The sequence below is a fragment of the Podarcis bocagei genome (assembly GCF_964188305.1).
Source record: "Podarcis bocagei genome assembly, chromosome: 6".
Taxonomy (NCBI): domain Eukaryota; kingdom Metazoa; phylum Chordata; class Lepidosauria; order Squamata; family Lacertidae; genus Podarcis; species Podarcis bocagei.
The window spans coordinates 61,366,682-61,382,197 of NC_138130.1; the positions used below are offsets into that span (position 1 = coordinate 61,366,682).

Genomic DNA, 15,516 nt, shown 5'->3' on the forward strand with positions numbered 1-15,516 from the left:
TGTGTGTGTGTGTGTGTGTGTGTGTGATCTCTATAATCAGAACTAGCAAGACATATCTTACTTCCCATGGTTTGCACAATGTTTTCAGGGGTGGTTTTCTCTTCCTGCCCCCTCCATGGTAGCCATTTTGTGACCGGCACCCCAGCATTCTCTCCAAATGTGTCCACTATTCAAAAAAGGTTGGTGACCTCTGCAGTAGGAGTATCTGTGGTCCAGGGAAGAGGGGAATGGAAGTTAGAAGAACAGGGAGCAATTGCATGCACATCCCTCCATTTTTAAAACATCTTTTAAACTTTGAATACATATTTAATGAACAGATATTGTTTAGAACTTTGGGTTGTCTGAATTCCTTCAAAACTATCAATCTGTCACAATGTGACATTACAGTGTTGCAGTGGTAGGCAAGATGCTGAAGATTACTGGAATATATTCATGCACAAGGGAAACGTTTGGCGTACCCCAAATAATACATAGGAAAATGTGAACCACACAACCGAGTAGCCAAGAAGCCAAGTGATGTCACCATAACTCTGAGACAATTAACTGCTGCTTAAAACAAATATGATACTACTAGATTGCATGGGCAAGGAGCTAGTCACATTTTACTGCCAATAAAAGAGAAGTATTGAAAACATCCATATTAGCTTAGAGCTAGTCTAATTGGTAGATATGGGTGACTTTAAGTACAGTAATGTGAGCAGGCAGTAATTTGTGTCATGATACACCATGTCACCCCCCACTTGGAATGGGTAATATTAATTCAAACGGAGGTCTATGCCACTAATAAACTGAATAAATTGAGTCAATTACAAATTTCATGCTTTTATGACTTTTGCTTTAGTTAGATAACATCTCCAATTTGAATGCACTGCCCTCCAGAGATCTTGATCACTTACAATGAACATGTGTTTGGGCTATTATTCCCATTGCTCTTTTTTAAAAAAAGTCCTTACACTCTGAACATCATAAAAACCCAATGTAAATTGAAAACAGTGGTTTTGCATCTGTTTTCCCTATATATAAACATGTCATTGCTGACAGTTTTCAAGGTGTTCTTTATTTTCATTTTATCTCTAGAAGCATCCTGTACACAAGTTACATTTACTAATAACCTTATGTTCTGCATTCATATCAACTATTTTGACTTTGAGCTTCTGGAATTTCTGCCCCATTTTATTAAAAAGAAATACCAGTTTTTAAAATTATCCTTAAACATCTGATCCAAGCTTGTTGTCCTCATCTACATCTGTGTTCTTGTATTGGCAAGAAACACTTGCTTGTTACAAGAAGGGGACCTTTCCTAGGTAACTTACTGCCAGTATATGCACAAATCTGTCCACATGGGTGGTTGTTTCTATGTGACAAGCCATTTGTGTACATGATCATGTAATTGAAAAAAACACAAACCAATGTTATTTCAGTTCCAAAACCACCCCTGAAGCCAGATTGAAATGGAAATAGATAACCAATCTCATCTAAGAACTCATTTTGTACAGGAATGCCTTCTTTTGCAAGGAGGCATTAATAATCTCCTGGATCCAGGCAGTCAATTCAATTCTCTTACTGGGTGCTATAAGCCAGAAAGGCAGGAGACAGAAAACAGATAGTAGGCCACAAATATATTGTCCATGTCCTCAGTCTGCAAAAACTAAAACGTATTCAACAAGACCAGCCAGTGCTCTAGATAGATCCATAGACTGAATTGCAAAAATAGTGTCAGCTAAGTCAAGGCTTATGTGAGCAACTTGAAGTGCTTAGCAGAAGGTCACAGCATGAGGGTTCTACACCTTTGTGGGTCATGTTGAAAGAAACCCCTATTTGGAAATGATGAACTGGATGATAGGCATGTGCATCAACCACATGATTTGGTTCAGATTCCATTCAACACTTTGTAAATTAGCTTGATTTGGCTTGGAACAATTCAGAGGCTATTTGAATCCACTTCTTTTCTCCATCCTCATGTACTACTGAGAAATTTTCAGTTGCCTATCGCTTTTTTTTCATTTTGACAAAAGTGAATTAAATTTAGAGACATACTAGCCACTTCAAATTATAGGTATATAGGTTCAGGGACTTTTTCTGCTAAAACGCTCTAAAATATTATTCTCTCTCACCCCCAAAGGTATCACATATACCTTTTTTATTTTTTTGATAGATTTGACTTAATTTTGCAGGCAAAACATCCCTTCAGAGGGCATGAATTCTGCCAAATTTTAGAAGGCTATCTGAATTGGCTGTCATGCAAGGTTAGGCATTACAGTTTGGTGGTGGATGAAAAAGGAATCTGATAAATCTCCCCAAGTGTTTTGTGAGCAGATATTTCAGTTCATTTCCTTCATCTACCCCCAAAATAAAAAAAATATGTCAGGAGCCTTTGTGCTAGGTACCTCTAAAGTTGACTTGGGAGATCTTAAAGGCATTCACTTCCCAGGTAGATTTATTTACTCTGATTACAAATAGACCTGTCAGTCATGAAGGCACTGTCCCTTGCCTCTCCCAATCTTAGTATCTTCCTCAAGTTTGGAGGTGTATGTTTCATTCTTGCAAAGCTGTTCCATCCCTCCAACCAATGAGACTGGAGGACACCAATAAACTAGCTATTTTTTAGATCCTCTACCCCAGAATTCTCACCAGAGTAGATGAAAGTGAAATTTGTGGGATTCTTTTGATAGTCAACAACATTTATAGTCCGAAGTGTTACCATTGCCCAATGCTGTGAATTTTGTTGAATGAAGTTTTCATGGTCAGCAATACAGCGTCCCATCAGATACATCAGATATCAGGAATGTCTAGTCTAGTTGTATTTTATGAGTACTGCAATGGCCAATGAAAGAGTGAGGCAATTAATTTCTTCAACTAGATAAAAGCATCTACTTATTTTGAAAGAAACAATAAATGGGATATGCCATTTTGTTTCCCAATTAATATGTACAATTGCTATTGCTGATTCTTTAGATGTTGATACCTTAAGAGTGGATTCATCATTGTCCACAAGCATAGGAATGTTTTAAATCTATGAGGAAAGACACTGAAGCTGAATTATGAAATAAATGAGATTTCCAGCTAGATTTGTATTTTGCCTATATTTTGGGAAGCATTAACCTTGGTATGGGAGTTTTATGCCCCATAATTACACAGTCAGCTTATTTTCAAAAGCTTCTAATCAGATGTTCACATAGCAGTGAGCATGGAAAACATACAGATAAAAGGAGGGCATGCCTTTACATTTACATGGACAAATAGTACTTTCAAGCCTTCCACACAGATTTTTCTGTTGACATTGTAGATGGGAGGTTTATGTGATCTAGGTCAATGACCTCCTTGTTTCAAGAAAAATGGTTTCTTTTCCTGCAGTGTTTAACAGACATTGGTGAAGATTAAACACAGACTCTTACATAATCTTTTCATTTATATGGTAAGGAGAGAAACACAGACAATGCATATAGAATGGAATTTGAAGGTTTCTAACTGGTATGTTAGTGGCAGTAGAAACTTAGAAAGCAATTGCTGTGCTTATACTGTATAGCGATTTGTGTTTAGTTTAAGTTTAGCAGGCTAAAATGCTTTTTCAAGTATTTCCAGTATCAGGTTTATGGAAAAGCAAAATACGTTGCAAATCTCATTTGACCATTGAAATTTGTCCTATGTAGTCAATGGGAGATATTATCTTTTAGTGGAAACTAGGCCAAGTTAAGGTCAGCAGAATATCACAATGTTCACAGCCATGGATACCAATCATGATCCTTTACGGAAAATGTCTTCATCTTGCTATCTTTGTGCTGTTAGGTGTCTTCCACTTTTTGCAGGTAGAATGTTGTCCACTCTTTCAGATAAATATTGGCTTGATCAGTACACAGACAACAGCTTTACATTCATAATGCCACTGTTATTTTATTATTTTTATTTATTAAATATTTATACCGCCCTTCGGCTAAAGATCATAGGGTGGCTTACAACATAAAAATACAAAATACATAATAAAACAAAAACAAATCAATAAACTTCCGCCCACAAACACATTTAAAAGTCCATAAGTGTTAATCAGCCAAACGCTTGGGTCTAGAGAAACATTTTCACCTGACAACTAAAGATATGTAATGAAGGTGCCAGGCAAGTCACCCTGGGGAGAGCATTCCATGAACTGGAACCTACAGCAGAAAAGGCCTGTTGTCATGTTGCCAACCTGTTGCCTAAGATGATGATCGCAGGGTCTAGGTTGGTTCATGTGGGGAGAGGCTGTCCCTGAAGTATTGTGGTCCTGAGCCATTTATAGGTCAAAACCAGCACTTTGATTGGATCCAGAAATTAATTTAGAGCCAGTACAGCTGGGCCAGGATCAGTGTAATATGCTCAAAGTTGTCTTGCCCCAGTGAGCAACCTGGCCACCCAATTCTTCCGAACCATCTTCAGAGGTAGTCCATGTGCATATAATATTGCAGTAATCTGAGCATAGACAACAGAAATTAGGATATCCCTGTCCACATAGGGGTCAGCTGGGCCACCAGCCGAAGCTGATGGAAGGCACTCGCCACCACCAAGGCCACCTGAGCCTCAAGTGACAGGAAAGGATCCAGGAATACCCCCAAGCTATGTACCGGCTCCTTCATAGGGAGTGTAACCTCATCAAAGGCAAGCAACCTCCCATCGATCCAGTCTAGGGAACCACCCACTAACAGTGCCTCACTCTTATCTAGATTGAGTTTCAATTTGTTGGCTCTTATCCAGTCCATTACCAAGGCAAGACAATGGTCCAGCACATCCACTGCCTCACCTGCAGGTGTAAGGATATTTAGAGCTCTGTAGTCAGCATATTGCTGGCAACTTACTCCAAATTTCAGGTGACCTGACTCAGCATTTTCATGTAGATGTTAACAGTATAGTGGATAAAAATGAATCCTGAGGAACTCCACATTGAAGCTCCCTTGGGGCCGAAGAACACTCCCCAAGCATCGCCCTCTGTAAATGCCCATCAAAGTAGTACTGAAACCAAAGGGAAGCAATGCCACTTACCCACAACTTGGAAAGTCACTCCAGAAGGTTACCATCATCAATGGCATTGAAAGCCATGGCCTAAGGACCAAAGGCCTTTCTCATCTAACATCCTGTTTCCCACAGTAGTCAACCAGGTGGCTTTGGGAAGCCCACAAGCTGATGACCTAAGTAGCTGAACTCTCCAAATTATGGGGAGAAATTGAGATGAGTAAGCGTTTCTAGTTCCGTCCCACAGACAGGTGCATGGAATTTAGCAAACTTGGGCATGAGTATTTCCTAGGATCTACTGCCTGAAAAACCATTCTGTGCTGAATATAATTGAGACCATTATTCCCCAGTAACTGTGTCTCTGTGTGTGTAAAGCAAAGAAAAGCAACAACAAATATTTAAATAAAACTGCCAAATTTTGTGCAGCAAACTCCTGCTAACCAGGAACAAGTACGTTTGGTGAGTGTGTTGTATTTTAAGTAGAAAGCCTGTTGATTTAAGAAACTTCACTGAATGACAAATGGCTCAATGGGTTATCATTAAATATCCTGACAAGCTTTCTTGCTTACATGAATGTGTCATGCAAATTACATTATTAATAGCACAGATTTCTTTCAATCTAGATACTATTGGGTTGGGGGATGGAGAAGTACTGATTTAGCTCACACTACCCCTTTTGTTTCTTTAACTGGACAGCTCTATTCATCTGTATTTTCAAAGTATTCCGTAGTGCTTTACCTCAGCAGTTCTCACTTAATCAATGGCAGCTAGAGGTTAGGACCTCTGCTTTGAAAATGTACTTTGTAGATTTCATTTATGTGTTTGCCAACTTTCCCCCCTCTTTTTAATGCTCATGGATTTTGCTACAGAAAATGCTGACTTTTCTGTCATGGGAGTGAGAGAACAATGCAAAAATATATGTCTGCATAAAGGTTTTCCACATGGATAATGTTGCATCTAGGATAAATGTCAATTAAGTAAACTGTTATAAACTGTTTAGAGGGCCTCTAAATGGAAAAGCAGCCTATATATTCAATTAAGAAGAAGAAAGTGATAGGACTGTGGGACTATTTCAAACCACACTAGAAATGCCATCTTAAACCAAGGGATTCCAGGTACTGTGATGCATATTAAAATGGACTACCACTGCATGTGGAAACTCTCTTATAAAATGTGCAGAGAGTTGTCCACATTATGAAGCATTATAATTTTATTTTAGTACTGAAATTTCAATTAAAATTACCAAATACTGTTTTCTACGGACATTTGTCACACAATATGTTTAATTGTGTTGTGCTGGCAGTAGCAAAAACAAAAACAAAAAAGCCATTTTTTTAGCTAATAAATGGCATTTATTAGCTAAAAAGCACACTATTTTATTTTTTGCTATATTTAAAATGCCCACTATGCTTTTAATTTTTTTTTTTACTATATTTGTTTTATTAAATACTAAGTACACTTTCATAACTCACAATTTATAAAGTATACTATACATGGGGAAAAGTGTGGAATAGAAATTTAATAAATAAATAATATATTATAATTATATTGATTTTAAAAATATCACCATACAAACCCAATATACAGAAAATATTGACAAACTTTACATTCTTCTATACTCTCATCTAGAATAATGTTATTTATCCATTTCCACTGCATGTCACATCTTATCAGATATTTCTTATGATGCAATACCAAATTTGATTTACAATAGCTGGCATAAGCAATTGTTGCCACTGAGAATAAATTTATAGTTTAAAAGTGTACTTTATTGATAGCCAGGAAGAATACCCAATAAAATCTGCTTCATTTCCTTTCTGAGCCTACAATATGTCAATTATTATTTTCCATAATAATCTCCTAAATTCCTGAAATATGTGGTCCTGCCATACATTCTCCAGTATGTATTACTTATAGCATATTTACAGTTGTGAAATGCATTCTGACTTATAAATCCTATTTCATTGTTGTGGCAGAAGGTAACAACTCTAAATAATCTTCAGCTGAGTTTTCTTTAAATGTAGATAACTTGGGTGGACCCATTAAAAGCAACGGCCATTACTAAGATTCATTAATCTTAGTGGGTCTACTCTGAGTAATACTCAGATGACTACCACATTCTTTATCTATATTAGGAAGGCAAAGCTTCAATTTGTCTGCTCTCACATCATAATTCTCATTCAGTTGTGCAAAAACCAGTATAGCATTGTCGGAAACTGCCCAGGGTGGCAGGGGCAACCCAGTCAGATGGTGTGGGTGTGTGTGTAATTAAACTTTATGCCTCAATAGTGAACAAAATTATGTGTGCTCTATACCATTGAATCTGGCCACCATACTCCTGTCTCTTCACAACACAATCTTCACAAACACAGCAATCTCCAGAGGAATAACCATGTTACTCTGTTGTACCAAAAACAACAAAGAAAGTTGTGACATCTTGAAAGACTAACAATTAATATAGTATAATTGTTTATAAGGACATTTCACCCTGATGTCTGCGCATCACTCAAGGTAGCTTACACTAATTAAAATTACAAATTCACAAAACCACAGCATCAATAAAATGCAATAGAATCAGGCATGAGAGATAGAAACATCATTCCAATCAAAATATTATATACCTGACAAAAGCCTGAGGGAATGGAAGGTCTTCACTGGACAGCAGAATACAGTGAAATGGTGCCAGCCAAACCTCATTAAGCAACTCCCTCTAGTAACGGACAACAGCTTTCGCCATAAGTGGAACACAGAGAAGGACCTCTCCACCAGATAGGAACAAGTTGATGACTGGCATGGGAGGAGGTGGTTCTCAAATTGCATCCAGGAATATCCATTAGTTACAAGATGAAGTTATCTTATATCTGAAGATGTGGACTCTACACTATGAAAACTCATGCCACAGTACATTCGTTAGTCTTTCAAGTGCCACAAGATTCTTTACTGTTTAAAATACAGCATTATTCCTTTTGCTTAACAGTCTCACTGCTTCACCTTAATTTTATTCTACAGACATCACCTCTAGAGTAGAGAGAGACAGTCTTCATGCATTGTCATATACTTCTGTCTGTCAGAACAAATGGTAAGTATGTCCTCTAGAGATTTCACTGAAACTATTAATTACTTTCACTTTCCTCTTGTAATTTTCATCACTGCTAACATAGTTCAGCTAAAAAAAAGAGAGACTCTAATCAATACAACACTGACATATGAAATGGGGTTGCTTGTTTTTAGTTAAACGGTTTCATAAAATGATCTTGTAATTGTTGAGTTTACTAAAAATGATCTCATACTTGGGGTTACATAAAAAATATATCGTATACCTCCCAAAAAACATCTCAAAGAACAGCTAGGCAAGGGGACAGAAAGGGTATTTGTTTGTGATTAAAGGTATCAAATGCTGGAAAGTCTGTTTAGAGGAAAGGCAAGTAAGGGGTAACATGATAGAAGTGTATGAAATCCAGTGGCGTAGTGTGGGTTGTCAGCACCCGGGGCAAGGCAAGTAATTTGCGCCCCCTAACCCGTGGATTTGCTCCCCCTAACCCTAACCCCCAGATGTTGCGCCCGGTGCGGCCGGCCCCCCCTGCACCCCCCACGCTACGCCACTGATGAAATCATATGCCATGGAGAAAATAAAAATGTTTTTTCTCTCTCTTTCATAACATTAGTACTCAGAACAAACATTAGTACTCAGAACAAACTAAAGAAAGTACTTCTTCACACAGTCAGGGGCATAGAAAGGAGGCTGTGGGGGTGCGGTCCACCCCAGGTGTCATCTCTGAGGGGGTGACAAAATGGCATGGGGGCGGGGGCAGCACTTACCGTGAGGCCTGGCCTGCAGCACACCCGAGCCATGCGTCTCTCCTGGGAGTGACGCGGCAGCTCAGGGCCCTGCGCTGCCCGAAATGGCATGGGGCTTGTGCATGCCAGGCGGACGCCATGGGCAGCTTGCCATGGCGCCCCCCTGGGCGGATCACTGCAGCGCCCCCCTGGGCGGATCACCCTTCCCCCAAGGGGTGGCTCACCCCAACCCCACCACTCTGGGTGCTGGAGCAGCTAGCTATGCTCCTGCACACAGCACATAGTTTAACTAAGGAATTCGTTCCCACAAAAGTCTGTGATGGCCACATTTAACATAAAATTAGATAAATTCATGGAGGATGAGGCTACCAGTGACCATTAAACCTTAAGCCTTTGTCTTACCTCCACTGTCAAAGGCAGTATGCTTTTACATGCCACTTGCTGGAAACTGCAGAAGAGAACAGTGCTGCTGCACACAGTTCCTGGTTGCAGGCTTCCTATAGGCATCTGGTTTGCCACTAGGAGAACAGGACGCTGGGCTAGATGGGTCAAGCAGGCTCTTCTTATGGTCTTTAATAGTACAGTTTAAGGTAATGTCATTGTATGGAATCCACTGCCAGTATCACACTGACATTGCATATCCATTCTCTAGTCAATATAGATGCTTGTGTTTGTGTATGCATAGATGTGTTCACCAATATACTGTAGCATCAGTCTATTCTCTGCACCAGTAATTTCAAAAAGTTGATGGTTTGGCAGATAGAAAAGGCCGGCAAGAACTTTGACTCCTATTTCCTGCTTCCTTGAAGTGGTTGTGTTACTCTTTGCCAGATTTGGTCAATTTACCATGGTACTGCGTTGTACATTTCAACATTCCAGAACTCCACACGTTGACCAACTCCTTGGGATACATATGGGGTAGATTTGAAGGCTTTTCTGTATAGGAATGGCATAACTGTAATACAGCAAGTGCGAGATGGTCTTCTTGTACACACATACTTCCCATCACTAATTTGTATTCCGACCTTTTTTTCCTGTGTCATACCAGCTGCGTATAACTTTAAATTATACTATTTCAGTTACATTTTAGCTTAATTAAGTGCTAAGTGCAAAAAAAGCAAAAAAAAGTGCTAGGGCAAGTACTGTCAAATTTAAATTTAACAAGTCAAGGTGACTACAAGAGTATTATCTGCATTGGTTCCCAGCTCTCAGTTTTTTTGATGACTTAATCATGAAATATTAAGCAAATGTTATTGGGAATTACTTCGAGCTTTGGAACACCTCTGAGACTAGTGAGGCTTATTTTACCTTTCACTGCAACTGCTTCTTAATAATTTTACCTTATGGCTATTTATTACGGGTAAACAAAGAACAATGTCTACTTTTGCATAGTGATATAGCTTAAATAAGCATTTTCTTGAAATATTATGATCAATTATACATATTTTAAAAGATTGGCTTGTAGGAGTAGAAATGAATACATTTCCTGGAATGTTGAGAAAGAGATCAATCTGCTCCAGTAAGATTTGAATTTTTGATGAAAGATCTGTTTTTAGAAAAGTGATCAGAATATAGACACTTATCACAAACAGTATGCAGGATAAGTCCATGTTTCTAACTTTTTGTTTTTAACTTCGTGCAGTGTGAGATATAACCAAGTAAAGTGATGTGTTCTTAAATATAGCGAATCACCTTTCTTGCCATACAGAAACATAGCATGCAATCTTCACACACTCTTCAGAGGAACATAGACACTCCAGTGTTGTAACATGGTAGGAACAGCTTTTGATGAGCATAGCATTCTTAACATTTAAAACATTCATAATATGAGTCAGATGTTGAGATGCTGTTTAGTAACTTTTTAGCTACATTTACTTAGCTGCAATCCTAACCATGTTTATGCAGAAACGAGTCTCATTGAATTCAATGGGGCTTACTCCCAGTCTGAATCTAACTACATTGGCTTGTAATTGTTTATCAAATGATAATTGGTGACAATTGGTTTCATATTATCAAGCAATAAGTCTACTTACCTAACCACACATAAACAACACTTACAGAATGTGATATTATTTAGGTGAGACGGTTAAATAATAATTCGGTGAAACATTACAGAATATTACAGTAGACACTGTGACTGCATTTTGACATTTTTAAAAAGAGCAGATCAATGTGAAGTGCTACATTTAACAGTTAGAAATATTTCAGTGGCTCCCAATAAAAAGTATTAAAAGATATCTTATTACAGATTTATTGACATGCATTCCCTTAAAGCATTCATTTGCCACTGAAGATTATATTCCTCACTTCCTTTAAGTTCCTGAAGTGCAAGTGACAGGGTTTCTCCTGATTCACTTAATGGGTCCAGACTATTAAGTAGCCCTTTAAGTCCTGTTTCCCTTTGTAATACAAAGGCAAAGCAACAAAACTAACAAGAAATGTTAGTTTCGATGTTTCAGGATTCAAATGCAAACATTTGTTGTATAAAATCTCATAACTGCAACACATTATATTGTACTTTACAAACATATGCCTCTGCTTTCTTGAACAAGTATGCCGGGGGGGGCGGGTTGCAAGGGGGCAACTGTCCCCCAATCAAGTAAATAGATAAAAATACTTAACTAACTGCCCAGTTGTGTCACAGATACTCAGTTCTGCCTCCCCTAACATAAAGCCTGCCCCCACAATAAATCCTGGCTATGCCCATGTTCATTATATATAAACTATGTACTCCTTCAGTAATACTTGTGGGATCACCTTATTCCCAATGTGTCCACTCAGCCACTTCAATCTAAGCCACAGGCACGGTTACAGGTGCCACATGATAGTCATTCTGCATCTGTGAGAAATAGATATTTTAACATGGCAGCACTTTGGAATTCACTGCCTATTGACATCAGGCAGGTGCCTTCACTTTTCAGCACCGCCTTTAAAACATTTTTTCTTTAAGCAAGCCTATCAGACACATAGATGTTGCAAAGTTTTTATTTTTTGGTCTATATATCAGAGTTTGTTTGCATGGGTGTTGAGGGGGGAAGCAGAAAAGTAGGCGGACTTCCATAGAAGAGACAGAAGAAATGAAGACGGTCTTACAACAGAAGCCTCTGGAAGTAGCTCCACATGGTAGCCATAATAATGTATAAAGTTGCTTGATTGGATAGTCTCCATGCAAATGCCAGCTATCATTCAAACCTACAAGGCTGCTGTGAAGACTCTCAACCCAACAGGGTGATCTGCATGGTGAACAATTCCCCAATTATGGCATGCCCTCCCTAATAAGGCTAGTTTGGCACCTACATTAAGATCCTTTCAACACCAATACTTTTTTGTTTATTCTCCTAGGACTTTTAGGACCTTTCTTCTCTCTTTTTTATTACCCTTGGGACAGATTATTTCTGCTGGGTTTTAAATGTTCTTATGCTGCCTGTGCTGGTTTTTGGACAATGATGTTTTTTTAAGAAACATTTTAAATGCTTAATTTGAACTCTGTGAGAAACTAGCCAGATGACTTTATTGACTGGGCGGTCGACAAATGTACTAAACGCAATCATTCCACCAAAAAGAGGAAGCTTCTGCCTGGCAGAATAATACAAGAACTAGCATAAAGCCTTGTCCAGTTCTAGAAACTTGGCTCCTGGCCGCATTACTCACCAGCTCAAAGAGATGGAAAACATGCACACTCACCAGAAGTCACAGTCCAGCTGCTGCCAAAGGCCAGACTCCCCTCCAGTGACTTCATCATTTCCCAGAAATAAGGTAACTGGTAGCCTGTAAGGGCTGGCAAAGATAAAGGAATGATAATGGAACTTCTAGGCCCCAGGAGTTAAAACATCCTTTCTCTTTGAGAATAATGGCAGCAGGAGGCACAGTAGCAGCGGATAGCAGGAAATGAGCTCCCACTTAACATGCTATAGGAAGCAAATAGGGGATAATCTGTGCTGAGCAGCAGTGCCATACCAAGAATCTGACTGCATCTTCCACCACTGCCTGACAGTTCTGCAAACCCAGATGGTATTCGCCCTGCAAGGTTGGATTTTTGTATTCAAGTTTTGTGGAACTGCTCATAGTGCCCTTTCCATGGCATGACTGTCAATCTACAGAAGTAACAAGAGTGTGTGAGTTACAAGACAAAATATAAGTTCACAGTTATCAGCTTTTTTCCTGAAATATGTTCCAGGGAAAGCTGGTATGTGCTTTATGAATTACTTGGATGAAGGAATAGAGGGGATGCTCATCAAATTTGCAGATGATAGCAAACTGGGAGTGGTAGCTGATACTGCAAAAGATGTGATCTTAACAAACTCAAGAACTAGGCCAAAACTAATAAAAATGAGTTTCAACAGGGACAAATGTAAGATTCTGCAATTAGGCAGAAATAATCAGATGCACAAATAAAGGCTAGGGGACACACTATTAGTTCCCTTGATCTGGACACTATACTTCTGTCTCTGCCTCAATACAGTACAGGGCATCCAAGGATATATACTGCCTCAGTACAGGGCATCCAAGGATATAAATGAAAGGTAATAAATAAATTACAGTAAAACCCCTTTAGTGTTTTTTTCACCGAGAAATAAATATATTGTACCATTTTGCAATGAATTTTCCTACATTTAAATAGTTATAGGCTTCCTGATTACTTCAATGATTTGTTTCTTTAATTTTAACAGTAATTAACAAAGAGGTATTTTTTCCATTTGTGAAATTAAGCAAGCATAATTTATACATTTATTTTCAAACAGCTAAAAGAACTTTAAATCTCATCTCCCTTCAGAAGTCAGCGTAGCTTCCTTGATTCATCTTAATGTTAATTTAATTTACTGGATTGCTCCACCTGGCTGATTACAGTTCTTTTTTTATTTCCAAGTCAGGTGCTCTAGGATGTATGACATTGCAGGCTTCCCCTCAAGCCGTGAGACTTTATCCGTCCAGAACAGCATCTTGCTAGCTGTTCTTGGCATCACTGACTATCATGTTTCCAGAATGTAGCTTACTTCTGTGAAAGTTCTGAACTAATTCTTAACTGAAGGACATTTCTCACCACAGTACTAGTGGACTGATAATCATGTACCTCTCCCTCAAGTCAAGGACTTACATATGTAAAATTAAGTGTGTTTCTTACAAGATGATCTGCCCTTTGAGAATGCCAATCCTTTCACAGTTCTTACTTCTGAGTATTTAAAAGGGTTACATCTTGGTTTACAGATGCATGTCCTTCAGATTTGATGAGAGGCATGTGCTTTGTACCTCTGTATGAAAATATAACTTGAGGACCTGTCCTGGAAGCCAATAAAATCTGGTGGCATGTTGTTGAATCAACATTCAAAAATCTGACTACTGCCAGACCTCATTGGTCACACCCAGGCAACATGGGTTCAACTCCCTTATGAGCTAAAGACTCAGTGGATAACCTTAAGAAAGTTACTTGAAAACCACAATCTTATTGGTTGTTGTGTGAAGATAAGTAAGATAAGACTTACAAAGCATTTTATGCTTTCATCCAATTCCAAATATCCTCCCATGGTAGTAAATTTGACTGCTACAGTCAGAATGAGTAACTTCCAAATAAAACTTTATGAAGATTTGGCTACCACGGTGCTATACACAAACATTTCTCAGTTAAGTTGCACATTGCCTTTTAAACTAAATAGATATCCTGCATGTCCATCTTGCCTAGAAGCTTCACAGGGTTTACTGGCTAATACATTAACACTGAGCTACCTCCTATACAAACAAGCACCCGGTTTCATACACCCCTTCTCCTTTTACACTTTATTTACAGCTGTGGACTCACAAAATTTGAGGACTCATAATCTCACTACTCCATAACTGACAATCTTTAATTATCCTAGACTGTTTTTTGAAAAAGAAAAGCCAAATAGCTTAAACATACACATAAAACCGGCTAGTCTCTCATGGATCTGCCTGTCTGCCAAATATAAAAAATATGACTATAGAAAATAAATTGTGTATCCTGCATGAAGAATAAATGTTTTGTTCAAATCATGGTACACAGTATTTCTCCCTTCACTTGTTTTTAGTATCACAGTTTTTAAAAGATAAATCATAAAGTCATATAAAAAATTTAGGCAGAAAACCGAATTACACTGGCAGTGAAAAATTGTATGGCCAACACATCGATTCTAATTTGAAAGCATTTCTGGAGACAATGCAAAATGTAATTCTATTGCTGAAGTGAGACAAGGCCATTCTCAGACAAAACTAATACAGAAGTCCTACAAATAATATTGTTAATAATCCACTGATATGTATAACTGATGACAATAGTGTTGACAGCATTATATTGGAAAAAAGAACCATAGCTTGATGGGAGCATTCAGTCCACTAGTAGAGGCAGAGCAGCAGCTCTAATGCTGTTAGAATTGCAACTGCATTGTAGGAAGAATTCATATAAACTGACATCTTCATAAATCAGGAACTTCATGGAAGAGCACTTGGGCAATAAACTAAGGAATTAAGGAATTACCACTAAGGAATCTTAAAATGAAGTGAACAAATATATGGCTGCATAAATATAGCTATGAAAGCAACAGTGACATACACGTGGTTAATTGTTTTACATGGGAAGAACTACGCATAACAGAACTTACGTATCATTTCACAAAACCTAGTCCAGTATTTCTGTCTACCTTGGACTTTGCTTACCACTGAATTGCAGCTTAGCAACCATAAAGCTCACTGGGGTAGGCTTGGGCCAATCACAGCCTCTCCATATAT

At 38.4% G+C, this 15,516-nt stretch overlaps 1 protein-coding gene and 1 long non-coding RNA gene across 18 annotated transcripts in view; one reads left to right on the forward strand and one right to left on the reverse strand.

Annotated features, from left to right (window-relative positions):
• Positions 1–15,440, reverse strand: part of LOC308590072 — a 44,216-nt gene extending 28,776 nt beyond the window's left edge. The window contains exons 1-2 of the long non-coding RNA XR_014009678.1: positions 15,390–15,440; positions 12,463–12,555 (exon numbers count right to left, since the gene is read on the reverse strand). This is a non-coding gene — a long non-coding RNA (uncharacterized lncRNA). The remainder of the gene's footprint in view (positions 1–12,462; positions 12,556–15,389) is intronic.
• ROBO2 (roundabout guidance receptor 2) overlaps positions 1–15,516 on the forward strand; it is an 839,550-nt gene that overhangs the window by 370,027 nt on the left and 454,007 nt on the right. The gene's annotated exons all lie outside the window — the stretch shown is intronic.